This window comes from Pyxicephalus adspersus, chromosome 3 (assembly GCF_032062135.1).
Source record: "Pyxicephalus adspersus chromosome 3, UCB_Pads_2.0, whole genome shotgun sequence".
In the NCBI taxonomy this organism is placed as follows: Eukaryota; Metazoa; Chordata; class Amphibia; order Anura; family Pyxicephalidae; genus Pyxicephalus; species Pyxicephalus adspersus.
In genome coordinates this window covers 112,272,861-112,297,607 of record NC_092860.1, presented here as the reverse complement: position 1 = coordinate 112,297,607, position 24,747 = coordinate 112,272,861, and the positions used below count along the sequence as shown (strand labels likewise).

Here is a 24,747-nt window from a genome sequence, read left to right as displayed (position 1 = left end):
GGCAAAGGTTGCCTCATGCAACTTAAATAATGCCCTTGTTTATCTGGCCCTGGCCTGGTCTAGAATATTGAAATATTGTGCAAATAACCTTATAATAAATAACTGTTCTAAAGTTAGGAAAAGTAATATCAGCACCAAAAGGCACGTGCCTACTGTGTCTAATGATAGACTTAGCCCTGTGTACAGCATTTTTTTTAATTCAGTGATAACTATTAAAAAATTAAAAAGTATTTTTGAGCAAGTTTTAAATTCTTAAATTTTGTAGAAAGGTTTATACAGTATGTCATCTACTACCAGCCAAAATTAGCTCTCACTTTTGTTGTTAAATATTAGAAAAATTTAATTTCTTTGTACTTTCAGTGGCTAATATACCTGATCTGTGTTTGCTGTAATACACAATATTATATTGCTGTATACTGCATCTAAATTTTCAAACATCTTCTCATGTATTATAAATGTAATTAAACAGTATTATAGAAAAAGTGCAGCATATTACCCATGTTTTGGGTAGAATTAGGTATATTAACGTATAATTGTTTGCTGGTACTTGAGAAATGTAGAATGTAAATATAATCCTTATTGGGATACTCAAATGTCTTGTACCAGTAAGGACTCACCTTCCATGATTAATTACATTCTTCACTATGTCTACAAGGTGAAGGTGATTTTGTTCAGCCTCATTAAACTCACATTTAAAAGTTATTGGCAAGTTTAGAAAATGCAATTGAACCATGACAATGGCAGTGTTTTTTGTGACATTTGCTAAATACTAAGGCTGCTTGTAAGAACAATCTCAAAGTCTGAGAAAGTATAAATTGTTAAATGAAAAAAATATATAATTGCCTTAGCACAAGTTCTATTATGTTTTTTTAAAACCTTTTAAGCCTGTATGGTGGTACCAGAGGTTTGTTGTTTAGCCAAGTATCTTAGCTTGTATATATGTATAGTTAATAGTTGAAAATACAAAAGGCTATGAGAACATACATCCAGCAAGTTTGATGAACTTGCTTTGAATCTTCATTTAAGTGGTATGCATTCAGTGGAACATATTGAAGGCATACTTGTTTTGGCACCCTAAGAAATACCTTTCTGTGGCATGTTTCACCTTCTTTTACGTAGCTTAGTTAACATTAAATTTGAAGTTTAATCTGCTTATATTTTGCTAGTCTCAGTTCCTCTTTTCAACCCTCATCAACATTCAAAAAAATCAGTAATTCCCTATTATATTCAACTTCATTAAATCTTTTGTTCTCTTTATTCCTAACATTGTGTAGTCACCAAATGATAGTGCTTTTTCAAAGTGAGAAAACCTATTACAACTCATCAGTCAGAATGTATCCTGTAGTCATCTAACAATTGATAAACAATTTCTTGCTATTAATTACTGTCAAATAAACCTCAGCTTTGCGTATTCTACCACTGTACTAAATAAGTCAGACTATGTTGTTAGCCTTAACAACCAATTAGTTGTTAAGCTTAGTTTCAAACCTGCACTGGAAAATCTGTTGCTGAAATCAAACTAGCTGTGATGTGCAACATGCACACTTTCTCTAATTGTTTTCTTTTTATTGCAGATTTGTGTCTGGTGTAGAGAATAACTTAACAAGTAAAACTGATTTGAATTTATTACCATACCTTTATGATAAAGTGCATTTTGCAGTAAGAGCATGTAGCTTTTTATTTGCTGGGTTGTGTTACCAGGTGCCAACACTTGAGTGAGTTGCCCGTAAAAGCTGATCACTATTTCACCTTAAGTTCAGCCATAGCCTTTAAAAACATCAAAAGCTAGAATTTCAGTACTAGTATTTTTCCTTAACCTAATAAAAGGTGGACAGCTGATATCCTAAAGTTCTAGCAAAATACTATATTTCTGACTTTGGAGCTGGTCTCATCGATCTTTGCCCTGGTACAGGAAATTAGAGTGCTGAACAGGAGAAAGAAGAAAGTCCCAGTAGAGAAGGATAGATCATATTTCCTTGAATTAGATTCCTGATCTGTACCATTGAGATGATTGTTGTTTGTTTTGGTCCTTTTAAGCTTTGTTACACTGAAGCAAACGTATAAAGGACATACAATTACATAGCTTATAAATGACAAATCTAACCTCTAAATTCCAATTGCTTTGACTACCTTATGAAGCCCATGTAACCATGGAGTTACAAGTGAACTGTCCACAAGTAGACCTGAGATGTGTAGATTCGGTATCATTCCTTAATGTCTGAGACCTAAATGGAATGCTCTACCTTTCTTTCTCATTTTTTTCTCACACCTTTAACTCCATTTCTGAATCACCTCTTTCGCTACCTTACTGATATACTCTGAAATACATTTTCAGTCCCTGAGCCTCTTAGTTCTTGAAATCTAACTTGTTTTCCAAGTTACCCATCTTCTTCTGTCTTTTGAAACCATCACTACTTCCCACCACTACATATCTCCCATCCTATTGTGTGTGAAATTCCCCCACCTACTAGATTGTAAGCTCTTTGGGGCAGGGTCCTCTCCTCCTATATCACTGTCTGTATCTGTCTGTCATTTGCAATCCCTATTTATTGTACAGCGCTGCGTAATATGTTGGTGCTATATAAATCCTGTTTATTAATAATAATAAGAATAATAATAATTGCTGGCAGATAATGTGTTTTTTTAAATTTGATTCATGTAAGTAGAACTTCAGTAACTATGTGACACATTTAGTTACAACTATAACTTTGTTTTCAGGTATGTGAGTATGTATCTTGTCTAGGATTTATACAGGTTTTGGGGCTGTTGGCAATAACTACATGTAACAGAATTGAGGTTCCTTTAGAATGCGTTAGGGGATTACAGGTTTGCTTGTGTCTTGGGATAGGTGCAAATCTAAGGATGTCCTTGGACATCACATATTCCAAAAAATGTATTATTAATTATAATATTAGTAATCCCAAATTCATGTTCACCTGCAGACCACCAAATAATACAATGGTAAAACACCTGGAATGGTACAGCTATAGAACAGATACAGGTCCTTGCCTGCAACACTAATTTAAGTAACATACATTTTATTAATAGGCCACTTTAGGTTTATAGCTGTCCAAAGTAATAGTCACAAAACCTTAGCCAAAAATAAACAGCACATTATACATAGTAAATATTATTTTTCTTTTTAAACTTTTTAAACTTTTTTAGATACTAAACAAGTTTTGCTGGTCTCATTGTACATTTCCCTAACGGATTCCCTGAACTATACCATCATTCAAGACCAATATTTCCTAGATTTCTGCTCTATGACGTAAACCTATTACAGGACCTGCAATTACTTTAGTAAACAAACTGTAGTTAAACATAAAAGTTTTTCATTCAAAGTGAAGAGAGTCACACATACGTAATGAATGGTTCTACTGTTTACTGGCATTTATAATCTCCTGCCCCTGCCTGCCCTGCCAGCCAAGTCCCTGTGAAATTTAATATGCACAGTGTCTTCTTACTGTCCCTATAAATGCATTTCAATGCATAAAATGCAGGTTTTTGTTTCCATGGTTCTAACACCACCCTTTCTCTGTCCCACTTGGGCCTTTTCACCTTTTTCACATATGTTGGTGCATACGTGGACAAAATCAGGATAGAAGGAGCTGTATTCCTTTTTTAAAGACTAGATTAACTAGTCTAACTGCAAGGAGTATGTTAATCTTGGATTAAGATTTAGTTGAAAAAGGCGGTTCACAACATCATAGTTAAACTCTTCTAAGTGCCTAATTTTTAACTGCTATGCATCTGGGAGCTGTGAGAAGGAGATATTGGCATGCATTTATGAGCATTTGCTAATAGGCAGTTCTCTTGTCACATGTCTGTTGTTCTTCAGAACACTTTCAACATTTTTGCTACTGCTTCTGACTGCGTGCAACTCTTTGCTAATGCAGTTCCACTTTATATACCATGCCCATTCAAGTCTATGCAAGCAGTTTAGCTGCAGACCTTTACTGAGATGCTACATGAAGCTTCTGAAAACCCACACCACAAACACATTATCTTCATTCCTCCTATTCATTTCAATGATAACTAGGGTTTTGGTGTGGATGAGCACTATTTGACAACAGTGAACTCGTCTGAACTCAACTTAAAAGTAAAATTATTGTAAACTTCTGACCTAAATAAAGTTGTAACGTTGGATAGTACAAATAGTCTACCGATTTTACTTTTTGCCAGGAGCTGCTTTTCCTCTCTATTCCCAAGAGTGATTAAAACTCCACAAGGGACAAAGCAAGTACAATGCTTCCAAGAATAGAATAGATTAACTATTGTACAGTCATATGACAGCCATCCATACTGTTTATTCCAGCTGGGATTGTCATTATTTAGATGAAATATTATCTGTCTTCTTTGTATGAACTGTTTCATCTTCCTCTGTTGATATATTCCAGCGGGTAGCTTTGGGACCTGTGCTGCATGTTCCATAACATGGTGATGAAAAATGTACTGCTGAAAATGTACTTCCAAAATTAGCTGCTGGAATGGGTTTCAGTACTCTTTTGATTGACAAAACTAATAAAGACGTTTTGAAGTTAAGAAAAAAACTCACCTGTACAGTAATTCTTGTGAGCATGGTCATTCTCAAAGATTACTTTGTGGAAAGGTTTCTAGAAATGATCTATGAAGTAGAGAATGATATATATTAATGTATGAAGTTATTAGACAAGGAAGATGGAAAACAATGTGGAAAAGGGTAAATATACTACTGAAGTTTATCATTTCATAATTTATTTCCTCTGTTTTTAAAAGACTCAGCAGAAGAACAGAAAAAAGTGAGGAAAAAATAAGTGAATTGTATATTTGATATTTAACAAACATATTTTGAGAAGTGCCATTTTTAAAAGTAACTACATTTACAGTTTTACCACATCTACATTTTACTGTAAGCTAATTGATTCTGACCGTATCTAAGACAATGGCTTTGTGTATGACTCTAATTTTCTTGTATTTTGACCATACTTTTGAAATATGCTAAATATTTTTGTGAGCTACTGTGCTTTTCTTGTACACTGTTCCTGTTGGTTAGCTTGCGGATGCTGCTCACTGTACACTGACAATAAGAAAACTTAGCATCGGGGCCAGATTTTAATTTCCTGCCCCCCAATGCTAACTGTCCTGTGCCTCACCTCTTTTACATCAGTCAACTAACTAGCTTAGTATCAGACGTCATAGCCACACAAAGAATGCTGAGGCTAGGACTGGAAAGTTGAAAAGTGGGCCAATCTGCCAATCCACTATAAAGCTACTTGTTTCTGGGTATATGATCCCAGAGAGAATTAACTCCTAATACACAATACTCTCCTCTACTAACAGAAATCATAAACTGAGCAGGGACAGCAACAATGAAAACTAAAACTGCTCCAGACTGCATTGCACGTAATTTACTTTGGAATGTGTTGCTGTCAATACCTTATAATACATGTAAATGGTAAATATTTAAACTTAGGTGGACAGTAAATAAGACCTATGGAAACATTTTTATATTGTTACTGATTTTTCATTACTGACTGCTGTTGTATAGTATTTTATAGCTTGGTTACTCATACAATGAAAAATTCCTTCCTACACTGATAATATTATTTGCAGTAACCCCATACTAAGCCTAAATCTCATAGCTACATCATTAGGCTAAATTGTTTACCTTGCATTATATTGCAATGACTTTTTATTAATATTTTCCTTCCTAAATATACTTATATTATTTATATTTGTTTTGGAATGATTCGGTTGCCTGGCTTTGTACGCTCTCCCAATCCTATCTTTTTTTCCATGCCTAAAACCGTGGTACACATTCAAGTAGACCTACAAGTGCAATACACAGGGGCAATATCATACTAATATTGGTATATATACTTGTGCACATCTCAAAATTGTATTTCTTTTTAACTGTAGGTTTATATGGAATCATTTTGCTCAGCCCACTGTCAGCCAGTATTTCCTAGTGCTCTATGTCTGTTTTCTTTGGCAGCGTTCCATTAAAGTAAAGAGACTAATTTTTTAGCATGGCCATGTTGCACAACTTTACACTCATCAACATTAAATTTAATCTGTCACTTAACCACTCTAGATGTCTTTTTTGTCAAGATAAGCTACAGAAATAATGGTTAGAAGTATTTCTGCTGTTAACTTTGAGAAAAATGACACCACAATCTCTTGTTCTCTCTCTGGTAACTCATTCACGACCAATGTTTCTTGAAGCTTAGAAGCCCAGACCCAGTTTAGCAGTATTGGTATTTTTTAGTTAAATTGATAATAACGCTATGATTAATGTTTCTAAATAACTGCAGGTCTGAGAACAGGGAAAACACATACAGGCACAAAAGCACAATCCTAGTTGTCTGCTGCTAGGTTGACATTCTCACAACAAGGGGAATTTTACAATTGGACCTATAAAATATTGCAATCATAAAGAAATTAGGAAGCTGTAAAAGTTTAATTATCTATAGTATGGTCGCAGTCATTTGTTTTTGGGTTTAGATACAATTCTACCTACCTGCACATCTGATAATAGATTTCTGTCCAACTGATACCAATCTAGTTTTTGCTGAACTCCTCTACACACTCAAGTTGCAGCAGCCATTTTTGCTTGAACATACCCTACTGTAGTACTGTTACTTCTAAACTTACATCCCCAAATTCAGTCAATCACACATATTTTTCATAGTAGGTATTGTACAGGACTGGCTGTCCTGATATTTATAATTGTGATGCAGCTACCTGCCAATTATTCCTCCAAATTTTCTCAATGAGTATCAAGTGCTTCTCTGCGTTGTCACTTGTTCACATCTAGGACTTGTACATAAGAAAATTACTCTTTACAGGAGCAGCTAAGAATGCACACTAGACTACAGTATCAATTTGGGAACATAAATGTATTCACTTTTTATAGGACAAGTTTAGAAAACAAATAAATTGGGGTGGTAAGAACAGTAAAGTTCACTTTGAAATAATTATTCAAAACTTTGGGGTCAAACATCTGAATCTACCTACAGATGGGTAATGACTGTTGCTTCCACCTGTTTTTAAATGTTATTTACAGCAGGCCACTTACCAGAATCAGCAAGTTCAGAATGAGTGTTCCAATCCATTTTAAGCCAGCTGGGTCCTCCTTACCCCTCCTCCATTTACACAGGTGTACCAAAAAAAAAAACTTTAAAAATGACAAAAAGTGTGAGATAACTACTTCAATAGGATTCTACTAGGGTGTATTTACTTATAGTTAATCACTTACTGCTTAAAAAACACAAACAATGCTATCAAGCTACAGAACACCTCCAACATCAAATAATATACTATTTTTTAATGTTCTTTATTGATTTGGAAATTGTAAATACAATAACAGCAATGAACAAAACGTCAGTAGGATATCTATACAATACCAAAGAAAAAAGGTGACATAATAATAGAGACTTTTCATCACAATCTCAATATATATGTGTATTACTCAGTCTTGCTACAGATTGATATATGCTTTTGCCAAGCTGACAACATGCCATTTCAGTTTATTGTTTTGTAAATGTAAATGAAGTTTTCTGTATTGTTATTATTCTTCACAACACTGAGATTGATTATATGATTTATCAGGCAGGCCCTTATTCTTAATACACAAAGAAGGAAGTGATTGGAAGTGAATATTAAAAATTTAGTGAATACTTTGCATTACATACTTTGCAATGTATATTATATAATTTGCATATTTATATAATTAAGGCTTCAGTTGGCCAGTTGACAACCAGGGCACTCCATTGTGCCTGCTATGCACTGGGAGGAAAAGTTCCTATGATTTTGCATGGAGCTTTTGAAAAAAATCAATTCAAATGCACTACTGTCAAATGTCTGTGAAAACAGGGTTTTGGATCATTTTCATTCAGTAATATTCAGGGCTTTGGGTAGATCAGTACTGGTTCCAAAGTGATTAGCCAGGGTGCACCCTTTAAACAGACTGCTGCAAAAAAAAATCTCACCTTAGCTCCAACCTGAGCCCCTAGTAGTTTCTTTACATTCATGTATTGTGTTTGTCTCTGCAATCATTCATTCATTTTTTAATACCCTGATCTACCTGCTAGAGACAGACTCAATGAATAAATCAATAAATCCTGCCATGAAAATATGTCACGGAAAAGTAAAAAAATTTGTAAAGTCACATAAAAAAGTACCTTAAATCATTTAAATGCACTATAATTTCTATACATATATTAAAAATAAAAATATTTTTTTTTTTTTTAATTAATGTCAAAATGATTTCCTTAGCAATTATAAACATGACAAGGGTTTCTGATGAGCTGAAAAAAATGTTATGAGTATTTCTAAAACAATGAAAAACAAAATTTACTTGATGTTGCAAAACTGTTGTAGGGACAAAGGTACATCCTTCTTACACATGTCTTACATAAATACTTAAATACATAATGACATAAGTACTGTATCTGCCATTCTTACACATGCCAATTATGTGAAAGGATGGTGGGAATTTTACAGCTGACGTAACTCCAGTTTCTCTATTGCAAATCTCTCATGCAATATACATTTCCATGTATTATAAAGCAGTATATGAAGTGGCAGTGCGTGTACTGTCAGGTGAAAAAGAATATTTCCATGAGCTGAAATAACATGCAGGTTCACTGGTCCTTGAACACTATGTTACATGTCTTCTTAACTGGCTTCCAAAAGAGCATTGGTAGTCCTATTTTTTTTAAATATACATACATAATATATAGTATATAAGCTAAAAGTAAATACTATTATCAATGTGTGTGCATAGCTTTCAATAAGTTATGTACCTAAGGTCAGCCATATTTGCTCATATGTTGCTATGAATACTGCTGTTCTTCTTATATTACTAATAAAAATGTCTAACCCCAACAGTGACCTGGTAGCCAGAGATCATGTTTGCCTAGGCTGGGACATAAGACTTAAAAAAAAGTTATTTATACAAGGGCAGAGGTACTTACTGTATTTACTCCTTTTTTTTGTAGTTTTGACTATTAATACAAAGGATGGATTTGTTTATAAACACAAATGCATTAATATTAGGGTGGTGTTGTCAAATTGCATGTAGGAGTCTGTAGGGCCAGATGGAATTGAATCTGAAGATAGAGTACTGGGGGGTTGAGGTTTAGCTGATTAGGGGTAGGTTAATGTTCATCCCTGACTGGCCTTGGAACCCCTATGCTGATGTTCATCTCTGACCAACCTTGGTAACCCCCAAGTTGACATCCACTGCTGACCATACTTGGAAATTTCCATACTGATGTCCATCTCTGACCAGCCTTGTAAAACCCCCACGTTGACTTTCCTTCCTGACCAGCGTTGAAAACCCTCATGCTGATGTCCATCCCTGAGCAGCATTGGAAAGCCCCATGATGACATTCATTCTTCCTGGCTCCCTAAAAACTATGCAATGATTTATTTATAAAAAGAGATGCATTCATAATGGCATAGTGTCACAGTTCATGGAGGAGACTATAGGAAGCACAGATAGTGCTCGGTGGTATACATATGTCCATTAATATCCATTCACTAAAGTCTGCAGCTGTTATCTATTCCTCCGTCTTCTAAATATTGTGTTTATAAATACAAGTGCCTCAATAAAGCCTAAATAAAATAACATTTTCATAAAGACCTACATTATTTTATTATTTGATGTATTGTGTTGCTCTTTGAGGTCTTTTACATGATAAGAAGGAACATGACTTGCACCCAGTGTCAACAGAACAAACGTTGCTAATTTTACTCAATCGTTTCATGTTGTGTAAAACACTTAAAATAGTAACAAAATAATACAAAAAAATAAAAATAAAAACATTTATCTTTATTACTTACTATACAGAAGCTCTTTATCTTTCAGTTGCAACAATGATTATATTAATATAATCACCTAATTATTAGGAAGTTTGCAGTCTTTCATAGTACAAATTTTTTACAGATTTTATAGTACAAAGTTCAGACAGGCGTTTGTCAACTGATCCATTACCAGGCCCCAGACACCCAATTTTAACCTCTAGACATCTGGGAGTGTTCAACAGCATTTTTGACAAGTGTTTGTGGAGGAGGTTGGAGGTCTACTGAAGCAATTCCAACAGCAGACCACCCTGAGACACTGCATGAAGTGTCTGCAATGCCCAAACTATCTTCAGACACTTCCAAAAGAAAAGATTTCAACCATTCCAAATCCTTTCGCTGCTAACCAGGGCTTTGGGGCAATTGATAGTTGTAAATTTCAGTGGTACGATTGTCAATAAACAACTTTTTTAGTTTTTCTTGTTCACGTATATCTTCCTAGATTGTAAGCTCTTCGGGGCAGGGTCCTCTCCTCCTGTGTCACTGTCTGTATTCATCTGTCATTTGCAACCCCTATTTAATGTACAAGGCTGCATAATATGTTGGCGCTATAAATCCTGTTTAATAATGATAATAATAATTTTCCACACTTATTTGTGCATTCCTGGGCTCACAGAAGGTTACAGTATACCTGGGTGTGTCTGCTGCCTGTTCCCCCCAGCACATGATGTGGTTCATTCCATCAACCCCTCTGTCACAAATAGGACATGTAGGACAGTGGACTGAACCACAGCAAGCAGCAGGGTACACAGACATACTTCCAGTATTGACAAATGTGAAAATTCTTGGGTGGATATAGCACCTTAAAAACAATTATTTTTGCCTTATCAATTTTGTAAATTACGTTTTTTGAATTTAGATCAAAGGTTGAACAAATGCAATGAATACTTGTAGTTGATTGCTGCAAGGCGACTTCACACAGGTAAGTATGTGCCATAATCGGCAAGTATGTGCACACCTTCTAATTATGGCAGAAGCACACCACCCAATAACCTGTAAGACTTTTCTATCTGCATTCCAACGCAGGGGGCTACCGTCTTCCTTCTGCTCCCAGAGATGACCTTTGGCAGGGAATGGGCACGTGGGAATGCCCACTCTTATTTTGCAATGAATTCTTTGGTGGTCCACAGCTCTGGCTGGTCCACCCACTTGCAGGGTCAAGAAAAGGAGGCGCACCGGCCAGAGCCGCAAACCATGTCTCCTGTATGGATTTGCAATCTCTGGTATCTGGTTTCTTCCCCTTTGAGTGACACATAGGCAGGGGTGTAGTAAGGCGGGCATGTTTACATGATGCGCATGCGCGTTTGCCATGTACAGTACCATGCCCCCTCTTCTTTTTTTACGACTACACCCCTGACCTTTGGTCATATTGATTGGCTGCGGCGGATTTCGTAACTTCATCCCTGCCCGGTTGAGATTGTCCCGGTTTCCCTGGCAACCAAAGCTGACACTGCGCATGCGTGTCTCAGCTTCGTTGCCAGAAACCTGGTGCAATCAGGCAGGTGTGACACGTTATTACAGAAGTGGGATCACCTTTCTGCACTAATAGCCTGCTCGATCGAGCATTTGTAAAAGTGAAAAAACCTATTAGCGGCATGGTTGCGCTTTGTTTTGGCTGACGATAGTCTTGGCCATTACGCTTTGCGCTCTTCTCAGACGCTTGTAAGGCACACCTCACTAGAAATCCCCAGACAATGATAACTTTAGACTGAAGATAACAGGGAGGATCAGAGAAGCAGCAGCTACCGTGTTAAGTGTTATTTTTGGATGTTAGCATTCCTCCCCAAAATACACACCCTGCATGAGCAGCTCCTGGTCTGCCCACACATAACACCCTCCCAGGGCTGACATGGAGAAGGTAGTAAGCAAGGCTGGTCAGCAGCCAGGAGAGCTCCACATGACTTCCTCCTCCTAGGCTGGAGTCTTTGTTGTGTGGGATAAGAAGTCATTGCTGTGTACATGTGCCTGGAATGTGGCTGCTCATCTACAGGCTCTGTATGATACAGGCTTCCCCGGCTCTGGTAAGTCACACTGTTACCACGAATTATTATAACTTTATGTGCGGCTGCCATTTATTATTATTAGGTCTATTTGTGTGTCGTGTCAGGCTGTGTGACGTGCTGTCACCCGGGAATAGCCCAGCACAGGACGTGGCTGTCAATCATAGGGATCTGGTGCTGTGCAGCCATAGGGATCTGCAGCCATGGAGGGGTGATCAGTACACATGGGGGGCTCAGGATCATGTCACCCCTGTATAGATTAATATAGATATCTGATTAGTGATCAATAATGCTAACTACACACATTACATGATTCTTTGTAAACAAGCACATATCATTTTACACTGTATTGATTAGTTGCAATTGTTCAAAGATTGCATGACTGCAAGCCACACATGTGTTTGTGTGCATGATCAAATCAGGGGTGTCGTGGGGCGGGCTCACTTTTTTCAGGACCCCGTATAGGCTCTCCCAGCGCGCTCGCCACTGATAGCCTTCACCGTGCCCCCCTTTCTTTTTTTACCACTACACCCCTGAGCAACATCTGTGCACACCATGGCTTATCGGTAGCAGATCAAATCCAGCAACATTTATTGCTTGTCACACTCAAGAATGTCGTTAGATGCTTATTACACAAACGGTTATGTAACGACAATTATTTATTTTAATTAATAATTACCTAGCACAGTGTTCCTCCAGAGATTGCTTGGGGTTCCTTAAGCAATGAGCAATTTGTGACTCTCAGATCAGTTACAACTGACACCAATGATCTTTTAGGGTATCTGTAAGGATGACATTCCTCCCACTGGCCAACATTGTAAGAGGCATTCTTCCCACTGACCACTAAGCCAATGTACTGTGAGCTGTGGATAAATTAATTATAAAAGGGGTTCTCTGAAGACCTGAATCTTATTTCTTGGTATTCCCCCATGATAAAAGTCAATAAACACTACGTAACTTTATAAGGTCCATTCTCTTGTGTCTAATGCTGAGAATTTTGGTAATCCCTTTTATTTGTGATGTCACCGATCTGTGCGTTACATCACTATTTCCAAACTCAGAAATAGTTTTCTATGACGGGATCCAAGTCTGGCAGAATGTCACAGTGTTGGTATGTAAAATCCACCTGCTGCTTCATTACTTAGAGAGACGATGGGAAAATGTATCAAACATCCAAAAAGTAATGATAGATTGTGCAGAATAATCATCAAATACAGAACAAAAGGGAAACAAAATAAAAGAATTGAAATGTTTTGACCTAAAAGAGTGTTTGGACATGTAACATATTTTTCCAGTGTTGTCAGTTTTGGGATTAGTGTTGCTGGAAATACACACTGATCGTTTAATATTTGAGCAATTGTGCATGATTGTTCTGTGCTTAGAGATCAATCTCTACTCATGGGGCTGCAGCATATAGTGGAGAGTGATTAAGAGCACAATTTGTATGAGCGATCAACACAGTAAAACTAATGATCACTAGTGACTGATCATTGACACCCCTGTGTGTGCCCAGCCTAAATCCATGTTTGTATACAGCTGATAGACTATTCCCAGCATTGGAGCAGGTGGGCAGCAAATGCTATGTAGTTATGCAGAGACCACCAGTTCCCAGGACTACAATTGGGTGTTTTATTGACTTATTTTCTGAGGGCGACTTTCAGAACTTTGTTCTCACAAATGTAATTATCTTGTTTAAAAATGTACCCAAATGTCTGTTTTTCACTTCAGATTTGCAAAGACAGTGTGACTTTGTGTCAAGTGTCATCTGCTCTGCTATGTTGTGATCTCTCTTTACGTGGCATATAGGGAATGATAGAAAGGCTATGTTTGCTGAAACCAGTAATAATTAAAAGTAGACCCCTGTTTCTGACCCTGCATATGATCCAAACATTTCTGCAGAACTTGAATCCTTGAATGAGAACAGTTAGGCTATGTACACACGTCCAATAAATATTGTTTGAAACAAATGACTAACGACCGTTTGTCTGATAATCGTTAACAAAAAAAGTGCACAACAGCTGGCCAACGACGCCGATGAACGAGGAATATTGCTAGAAACGATCGACCGTCCCGGTGGATCTGATTGGGCAACGATCGGTCGCTATCTATTGTGTGTATGGTCGTTCAGTGATCGTGTATTGTTCTGTGATACACTTTCTCCTGTACATGTCACTTCCTGCATTGTTCAAACGATCGTATCTAGTGTGTATACATTATTGGTGGATTATATTTGAACGATCGTATCATTACAGCATGGACAGAATTGTGCACAATACAATTGTTCAAAATAATCGTGCATAATCGTTGATCGAGCGTTAATCATTTGTTTTCTAATGATAATTATTGCACTTGTTTACGTAGCCTTATTGTGATTTTTGTTTCATGAAGTATAATGCAGGGTTCTCCCCAGGCCCTTTTAGCTGGGTGTTCCACCCGGCACTTTTCAGCACCCAACCGGCTGTTTTTGGGTGGTTACTAAAGAGTTTGGTCACAATACAGGGGCTGCCACCCACCTTACAATTTCTTCTCACCCGGTTTAAAAAAATATCTGGGTTGAGCACTGATAATGAGTGCAAACATTTCATGGATAAGGGGAAGACATCCCTGGCAGAGGCTTATCTTTTGATAAATTACTATCAGCGTGGCAACATGCAATCCCCTCTCAGGATCTCTGAATGGATTTAATTTACTAAAGCAGTAGCGATTTTTCACTTAAAGTCACTTAGAATACACTTAATTAAATGCATCATCTCAACAGCCAGAGAGAACAGCAGTGGCTGGCTTTTCTCATAACATGGACTTTGATTAAATAAAGTAAAACTATGACTTTAAATCATCCAATCATGTTCAAGACAAAATCCTGTTAACATTCACTTTGCTGGGTTTAACATTCTTTCCTATGTTAGTGGTACCCGTAGCTGCTGGCATTGCAACTCGACTTTGAGCAATGACAATTTCATCTGAAAGCTCTGTCAAAAGAACCTTAAAAACAAGTCTGTATCATACCGGTATGTGTTTCTGAATATCCTTGAAAGGTCCAGATTTAGGATTTAAAGAGGAAGAGAACTGTAAAATCTGTGCCCCCCAAAAAGGCAACAAAGAGCAAAGAGATGACTAGCCATCAACTTAATCCTCAGTTTCTGTGTGCATAGGTGATGGTCTTGGTAGATGCACAGGGTTTTGTTTCCTTATGTTGGAACCTCCAGCATGGAGAACAAGTAAGCAGCAGATCAGCAAATCTAAAACTAACGATTGGGGGCAACATATCCTTAGCTCTCATGCTACATAAGTACAGATATAAGTCTGTAGGCATGGGAATGGCTAGCATCACTCACATGCCAGGTACTGCACTGATATTTTTCTGGAGGAATTCCCAATGCACTTTTCAGGATATGGCTTAGGCACAAATATCTCCAAGTGTGCATGATATTAAGGTAAAATGTAAATCTCTGGAGGCAAAGGCAGGATCTTACGGCTAATGTAAACTTTATCCACCTAAGTAAATCCAACTCAGACTACCTGGATTAGTGTAGATCACAGATTCTTGAAAAGTGCACATGGATGTCCCAGCAGGTAACATAAATCAGATGGGTAGGTAGTGACAAGTCCCACCTGTCAATGGCTCAGAGGTCACAGTGCAGTCCTCAGAGCTCAGCAGGCAGGGTTACGTGTCAGTCTGTGCATAACAGTTGCATATACAGTGTATGGATTTACAGGTCTGGACTGATTTACCAAATATAGTGGAGCATCTGTTACTGTTGTAATGTACTCATGTATTTTTCGAGTTTAATCTGCCATAAAGATAAAATTGAATTTTTGATTTTCTTTGGGAAAATATTTTTTTTTTTTTTGATTGTGTGTGTTTCTGTGCTGCTAATATCAGTGCAACTCCAATGCTTAATGGCCAGTTCTGTTCAATATCGGGATGTCCTTTCATTTTATACATAAAACAAAATTGTTGGATTTTTTCATTTTTTCATAAAACCATTCTGCCTCTTTTAGAAGATTTATTGTTGCCCACTGATTAATAATTCTGTGTTTCATCAGATCTAAATAGTTGCATGCAAACCCTCACTGGGTATTTGGGTAGCTGTGCATTTTTCTGAAGCTAGTATTAAAGCTGTAATTTAATGCTGTGACATATACCTGGTGAGTTATGGTGAAACCTCACTTGTGGAATGCTGGAATGAAAGGCTGACCCTCCCCCTTTTGTGCTCCTAAGAATACACTTTCTGTGTTTACTCCATTTGCATCAATTTAACCATTACAAAGCATTTTCCTTTGTTACCTAAAATAGATTGGGATTACCCCACAATAAGATAAAATACAAAGTGTTTCTGTGCGTTAGGACGCTTTATTTTTGTCATTTTTTTCTTGTACAGCTCCTCCTGATTCTTTCTCTAATTTTAAATTGTTAATGGTGAGGCTTGGTATCCCAGCATAGTATAGGACTGGTGCTCTATGCAGGGCTCTGTCCTCTCTGATGTGGCAGGTTTGTCTGTTTTCACAGCACATATATCCATGCTAGCAGCAGCTGTTGCTTTTACACTGACATTGCTGCCAAAATCCACAGCTTCAGATTAACTGTGTGTGATATCCACACTGAGATACTGCGAGAAATTTAAAGTCAGGTTTTAAATAGTAGTCAGAGCAGCACACTATATTTTGGTATGTATAATTCAACTGGTAAATGAAGCCCACCTATTAAAGTGGATCTAAACTTTAACACAAAAAAACGTAGGCAAGTTCTACTTTACCTTCTACTTTATTGTAAAAGGGACAGGCTATGTCTCTGCTATAAAACAAACTTTAAAAACAATTATATACCTAAACTCACCTCCCCTCACTCCTTTGCTGGTACTGACGTCTTCACCTGGTCTTTTTCCGGGTACGGGATCTTCAGCCATCTTGATTTGTCAGGCCAGAATGACGTAACGCCCATGCATGTGTATGCCATCATACCAGCTTAGTGCACATTAAAAAAGTCAGGTAACTTTGTTATATTGCAGAAGGGGCATAGCATCTCTTTTCTGCAATAAAAGAAAACCCTCAATGTTTTTTATTTTCTATGTTTACTTACACTTTACAAGTTACCTTTTGTATTGCCCATCAGGGCCAATAAACCCATTTAGTTTTTGGCCTTTGTTCATTTGCCCAAATTCTCATAACATCCATGTAAGGAGAATCTGTGGATTCTCCCCAATACATTTCCCATTTCTGTGTAGTAAAGTAGAGCAAATTGGGTGTTAGTTTAGTTCAATGCTGTTCATTCGAATTGCCACTCCAACGTAATTTTGCAGTTTATCTCCATTTCCTAATTTCATTCTACAGTCATCAAAGCTCTCCAAGACTAGAGAACATAGACTGTCAAGGTGATCAAGCAAACCTGCAATGAATTTCCTAAAATGAATTTGTTGTTTATTGGCAACTGTTTAAAATCTTGGACCAGATCCATTCCATGTTTGGTGGATGATAGTTTTCCTCTCTGGTGCGGTAGCTGCATTAGTTTTTTTTTGAGGGATTTTATCTTTTTTTACCTTTGATTCTGCCAGTTACACTCTTTATGTCTTAGGGTGACAGCACTCACTCAACTATGAATGAACTTTTTTTGCCACCCCATGCTTTGCTTTGGTACATCAGGGTGAGGTGTATTGAAATCCACAGAGGGGCCTGTGAACAATGCTAACTAATAACTGAACAGACAGAGAGCACACAGAAATGAAAGTTAAGGCAGCTCACAAGTTTTGTGGCATTTATTAAGCAAACATAACAGATTTTCTTATGGGACATAATGTAACAGAGAAGTGGAACATATATCTAATTATCAGGAAGCCATCAGTGTGATCTTGTTGATGCTCTATGGTCTGTTGAATCATTTACCTATTCATCATATGACTGTATGGGATGTAGGAGAAAACTGGAGTACCAGGATAAAAAGCCATCCAAACATGGGGAGAACATACAAACTCCATACAAATATTATCTAGCCCATATTGTTAGATTTAACTTAGTGTATCCATACACAGTCATAGGAGCCAAGTAGGGTTTGTAAAACTATAGAGAGCATAGGTGTCTGTTTATAAAGCAGGGGATCTGACATTCACCAAACATTCCATGGTGGAGCTTTTTCCATTTGTTTTTCCATTTTTGGAACAGACCCAGTGATCAGATTTCCCATGGTGGTCTTGATATTGAAAACCAAAGCATGTGGAGCGTTCAGTGAGACAGGCCATGTGAGATCATTGTTCATGAAATAACACACCATGTAGACAAATAAAAATGGTTTCCTTGAGGTTCGCAAAGAATGCATATCATAAAAATGCCATCTGATTGATACAATAGACCTCCTGTGAATGCAATTAAACACACACTGCCAGCTGATTGTGGTATTTGTGTTGTAATAACCACAATACAAATGGAAGATACACAGAATGACCTGCGGTTTGTACAACCATGTGCAGTTTCATCATACAAAACCCAGAGTTTGTACACTGACAGCCATTTATTAAAAATGTTTTTGTGTGTCATGAAGACGTTGTTTTTTTATGCAAGGGAAACTTTAATGTAACTTCATACAATTTATGTTTTAATTACGGTACATTTCCGCTTGTTTTTTGCTCAATATTTTATGTTTGTAATAACTTTTTTACAGTTGACCTGTATTGAAGTGTTAGCATGAAACTATTTTGCTAGAAGTATTGAGATACAGTATATGAATAAACAATAATTGTTAGGCTAAAATCTTTACTTTTAATGGAACATATCTTCAGGTTATATGCAGCCATACACATGTAACCAAAAGCTGAGACACCTAGTCATATGATCTATGGCAGGGGTGGGCAAACTTTTTTAGTCAGGGGCCACAAATAAAATAAAATTTGACAGAGGGGCAGGGCTGACGGGAGAGTGGCCGGGGTTATGCCATAATGATGCCACTGAACATGACGTCATGATGGCATAACCCCACCCACTCTCCCATCGCAGGCTTAGATCCAGGGGACGCGGCGCTGGCTGGTGCCCCCCCCCTCCCCAGCGAAGTCCTCCTGACCCTGCTCTAGGTGTCACCGGCCAGAGCGGTATACGACCAGCGGGCTGTAGTTTGTCCATGTCTGATCTATGGGGTAGAGAATGATCATCTCCTTTAGTGAAAATCATGAGTTCAAAGGCCACAGAAACGTATTTATTTCTATTTATCCTTTTATAGGATAATATCTATAGGATTTTTCCTATTTATTGTGTAAAGAACCACATTCATGGCTCCCTAGAAAGCCTTTTAGAAGTCAATGTTTGGTATACTTGCAGTGATATTGAGAAAGTGAGAAGCAATGAAGTGCAGCACTACTTGAAGGATAAATTCAAATCTAGCTAACCCTAGTATATATACATATAAAAATATAAATAAATATATATATATATATATATATATACACAAACCCTACAAAAAACAAAATCATGCCTAAAGCTGAACTACAGCCTTCCCTTTCACCATGCTCATTTACAATAGGAGCATGTTGATCAGCTCACAGATTAGAACTATGCAGGTCAGAAAAGTCAAAGGCATTGATTACATAAAGTAGAAAATGTTCACTCAATGTAAATACTCACCAGCTTAGTAAATAAGGGAAGCCGTGTCAGTCATTCTGTCACATGCAAGAAAAAATCTGTACCGTTTTTCATTTTCTTTGATGATGACACATTAAGTTATTTAAACTAAACCAAGCTTAACTTTATTTACTAAAATAAGTAAACATTCACTTTACTTAATGAACATTTACTACTCCCTTAGTAAAATAACACCAATTTGTTACAACCAGAAAGTTACCCTTACATCCAGGTAACTCGCTGCCCTTTATTTCCAATAGTACCTTGCAGTCTCTTTGAACCTTTCCTGACAGGTTACCTTTCACAGGTACTGATAAGATTATTTACATTCATCAGATAACATTCACTTGTACTGTATATCTAAAACAAACAGGAATAAAAACTATTTCAGTTCATAGCTTAGTTTTAGCTGTAGAGCTGTCAAAACAGGGTTGCTTGCTTGTATCGGAAAGCATACCTGCTGAAAGAGGAAGGAATATTACCTTTCCTGTAACCCATATTTTGTAATGCAACTGCGGCCCTGCTCACTGACCATTGCAAGTATTCATCACGTATGGGTGTGTTAAACACAATGGTTTTACCTACCAGCTTACATTTGTTTGATATCTAAGAATCGGTGGGCAGAACCTTGCATACAGCAAGTAAAACAGGTATTATGTCCTTTCAGAGAGGGAAATACATGCAGGAGAAGGGGAGTACTAAAGCAACATGGGCCAAGACATGGGCTGCCAAAAAGCAGGCCCGGAGCTCAAATTTAGCGTAGGGCCTCATGACAGGGGGAGTAGAGAAAGCAGAGGGTTAAATTAAAAAAAAAATAAAAAAAAAAAATATATATATAAATATATTAAGGAAAAGTGCGGGAAATGGAGAGGAATGATTGGGGAATAAGAGGCCAGGGGAGGGAATGAGGAATGGGTTTAAAAAGGGGGGGTTCAGGGGTGGGGGCATCAGTTTAAAATCAGTTAGGGACGAAGCATCCCCACCCTCCCTCCCTGTTAGCTGGGTTATTGCACGATAATTGTCATGGCAGCTGGGGTGGCATGTTTTTTCTTCGGGTCCATGAGAGTTAGCGTCGGGGTAATGGTTAATGCGTGGAAAAGTTTGCCTTGCATGACACTAGGTTGTTGTGGAGGCTAGGTTTTTTGAGAGAAGGGAGAACCAATACCTGTCCCCGAGACGATGTACGAGCGGCTGGGGGCCTAGCGGTGGATCGGAGACAAATGGAGAATGGAGCAAGAGATTTGGGAATTTTCATGGACTTACAGAAGATGTTTGGTTATAAAATGTTTTTTGGTGAAGTTGAAGGAGATTGTTGTTTATGAAAATTCATGATGTTAAAGAATAATTGTTTTCAATAAATGGGGCTGCCGTTGCCAGTTATTTCCAACATAGAAGGTGTTTGGGTCTTTTTTTGATGGAGAATGGTTGGGAATATGGGAAATGCCTGGCTGTTGGTGCAGCGATGGCTTCTTATACTTTACCCTGGTCATGTGTATTCCTAAGTAAATAAATGAAAGTTACCCTGTGCTGACAGATCCTATACACACCACGTATTGGGTTTCATGCCCTGGTGTCCGCTGTTTCTGGAAAGCCCCTTTTTGGTTTATGGGAAGCATCTTTTTGAATGTGGTGGCAGCACACCTCAAGGCACGAAAACACACTTATAGATTGCACCATAGATGATGCACATCTGAGCATTGTGGAGTTTGGAATAGAGGTGCACTGGGGGTACCACAACTTAATGTACCTAGTTTCAATCTGTGCCACCAAATTTAAGGGGTGTGTGGGCTTGGTCATATTAACAAATGTATGTTTGATCAATTTTTGAGCAAATTCTAAAATGAAAACTGATCAGGCAAAGGAATTTTTGCTGATTGGCTAATTATTGCAATGAACTTGAATCTAATTTTTTTGTCACTATTAATATTTCATTTAGATAGAATGGGGAAAATAATCAAATATCAAATAAGGATGGAACATCAAATAGTGAATTGCTATAACTAATGTAAATTGATCTCCAAGATGAACAATTTCTGCACTGTGACTGACAATGTCAACAGCACACCGCTGAATGTTAAAGAGCCTCCACGGACCTGCCACATCTAAACTTGGCATTTTATGGCTATGGGATAGGGCTGCAGATCTTACGGCTGACATTTACTGCAAACATTCTCATTAGTGTGAGAAATGATTTGTGTTGACTCTCAGCGGGTGTAAGAGCGATCATTAGGCATAATTAAGTTGGAGGCAGCATACAACGTGTCCTCCTGGGCTCCTGGCAGTCTTTAGCGTAGTTACCAATAGTTCCTTTTCTTTGTTACAAAATGCTTGGAAAAATAATTTAAGGATCTATTTTATCACTTTAGGAATCTAGGTAACATAAATTGACCATTTATTCCTGCATCCTGATATGTGTCCCCGAAGCCAATCTGGCCTAACTGTATAATCTTTCGGAATCTTTGGCCGTCTTAATTGGCCAGGCCATGTCTTAATTTATTTCCAACAGGCAACCATAAGCAACTATACTGGGATTGTATTGAGTTTAGTGTACATTAAAGAAAAGATGATGGACAGGCAGGAAAGTTTGTGTTATTGCACAAGGGACATTGCTTGTTCTCTCTGCAATAAACCAGGCTGCTCAATTTTTTTATTTTTTAAGTTTAGTTCCACTTTCAAGATGTAACAAACTATGTGTATTAGAGGCTTGAAGCTTTCACAATAACTCTTAGAACTCTTCAGGGCAGGGTTTTCTTCTCCTCTTTGTTTCACTGTCTGTATCTGTCTGTCATTTGCAACCCCTATTTGATTTACAGCGCTGCATAATATTTTGGCACTATATAAATACTGTTTAACAAAATGAATAGTAATAACAAGGTCTAACGTTTAAAGTTCATTCTTTTGTTGCATAGGGGCTAGCTCTGTCAAGTTCCTATAATAACAAAGTTATGTATAACCCAAACTACACAAAAAAAGGCTATGAATATACATTATATACAAATAAAATAAAATGAGTTTGTTTTCTTCTACCAGAAGATGTTATTACTTTTATGCAGTCATTTTGAAGGATGATATATTTGGGAACCTACTGAGTTAATAGCTGAAAACAGGTCATTAAAAGTCAGGTCAGGTTCTGAGTAAACAGACAGTTTCAGCAGTCCTGCCCCAGAGTGAGAAAGCTGACTGAGAGCACTTTGTGATCATAATCACAGATAACCGGAGTCAAATAACTCAAGAGGCCTGACAATTCAAGCGGGGGTCATTGGATTCTTCCATTCAATGGTTGACCCAGAATGCAATGTGCCTTGGTCATGTGTCATTGTGCCTTTATTACAAAATACCTAAGCATTCAGTCTAGTAACAAAAAGACAGCTGAGATATAAAGGTTGTATTTGTTTGCTCGAGGAGCAACCATTGCTTTTCATTTATGTAAAGCTGCTTTGCAAATTCCATTCCAGTCTGATAACTGTTAGTGAATTTGGTTATGTTAATTAGGTTCATGTGATTTCCTAGGCTGATAAAGATTAGTCAATACAACTTTATAGTGATTTTATTATGTTATTATACTTGTTAATGTGATCAGCTCAATTTGAATACTCAAATCGTTGGGTGATATGTTCTCAAGTCTGTATGTAGTCTTTAATATATATTTGTACATGAGATCAACCATTTGTTCTGTGCAGATCCAAGATGTGTTTCTATTAGTCAGACAAAATACACTTCAAGAAACTGGAGGCAAGCCCTTCCCGCTTGGTCATTCATCAGTTTGCCAGGGCTGCTGTTCACATGCTTGATTTTGCCCAAAATGGACGGTAATGCTTGAAAATCTAGCCCAAAACTCATCTGGCATCTGTACATTGCTTTAAAACAGACAGTACACCCCCTGGCTGTCTTTTCCCCGGAAGTCCACCCTAAGTAAGCTCTGGGGTTGAAAGATTTTAAAGATCACCCAGTGGATAACATCATTCACTGTTCTCAAATCTAATAATGTCTGGGCCTGGCAATTCTTCTACTTAGGCCTGAGCGCTGGCACATGGAAATTCATAGCTCTACTGCTGGTGATGACAATTTTCACCAACGGAAAATGTACAAATCCTAAATCCAACACGTGCTAAGGGTTAATCTGTTGGGATTCCAAAGACAAGACGTGAAGGAAAAAACCCCAGTAGGGCAAATAAAGATTACAGAGTTATTATAAAATATGTTTGGTAAATGATTGTACTCTCACTTAAGTTTAAAGGTTCATGCTGTAACTTTGTAGTATTCATCCAAGATGTAACTAATGTAACACATTTTTATTAGCAAAGCAAACATTAAAGTTTGTAGTTGTTGTTAGGATACCTGTGGGCGGTGTTGCCGCCAGCAGGAACTATGAACATTTTATATTGCTCAGTTTAATAATATATGCCGCTTTGCTGACATTGATCTGCTAGCAAAATGACTGCTTTAATGATCTGCATGATTGGCACATGCTAACTATTTTGTTTTCTGTCTGGGCTGTTTTCATTTTTTATATCTGAATGGTGAATTGTCATATTTAGATATTTTCCGGAGACAGTTTAATGTTTCACAGCCAGTAACTAAAATGTTTTGGGGATTAAATTTAAAGTAAGAATAGGTTCCCAGGGATTAACCATTAGATTATAGTTTAGCATTAAATTGTATGAAAAGGCAATTCTTTTTTCTGTTTTGAAAAGTTTAAAAATATATTAGTGCATCTGATAAGTTTTAATTTTTTTTTTTTTTCCCCCTCTTCTGCGTCTGCTGTAGGGAAGAGGGTGCTGCATATTACTTGTAGTTCTATAACTACAAGGGGTACAAAGGTTTTTTTTGTAGGGCTCATTTACTGTTTGTTAAGAATAGGTAAATACTAGAATACTCAAATGTGATTTTTATGTGACCCTGCATCTTGCTTGTTTGAGCAAATCAGAAAGGCTTACTCACTCTGATCGTGTCTGATCTAAGAAGCTAAGTATGGTCAGGCCTGGATACTACTTGGATGAGAAAAAATCATCCACATATTATCCAAGTTCTTTATCTCTGATACAAGTACTAACCAACAGCCTTACAACACACCCATTCTTACCTCTATAACTGAAAAAGAAGAAGATACCTGCGCTGCATCTCTAACTTTCTGTTCCCCTAATTTAACTTAGGTTAAAATCTTCCACCAAGGTTTTTTACAGTGGCGGCCACAGATGTTACATCCTATTCAGAAATCTTCTTGACACTGCAATAGGCTGTACTTCTACCTATTGTAAGGCCTCATTCAAGTCCATTATTATTATTATTATTATTATTA

At 37.4% G+C, this 24,747-nt stretch overlaps 1 protein-coding gene across 3 annotated transcripts in view; it reads left to right on the top strand.

Annotated features, from left to right (window-relative positions):
- The window catches only part of PALLD (palladin, cytoskeletal associated protein), a 200,237-nt gene that overhangs the window by 40,588 nt on the left and 134,902 nt on the right, over nucleotides 1-24,747 (top strand). The window contains exon 1 of one of the 3 annotated variants that reach the window (XM_072406028.1): nucleotides 11,713-11,867. The exons of the other annotated variants lie outside the window; for them this stretch is intronic. The gene's annotated coding sequence lies outside the window, so the exon portion shown is untranslated. Of the gene's footprint in view, nucleotides 1-11,712; nucleotides 11,868-24,747 lie in introns of those variants that run through there. 3 annotated transcript variants of the gene reach the window in all.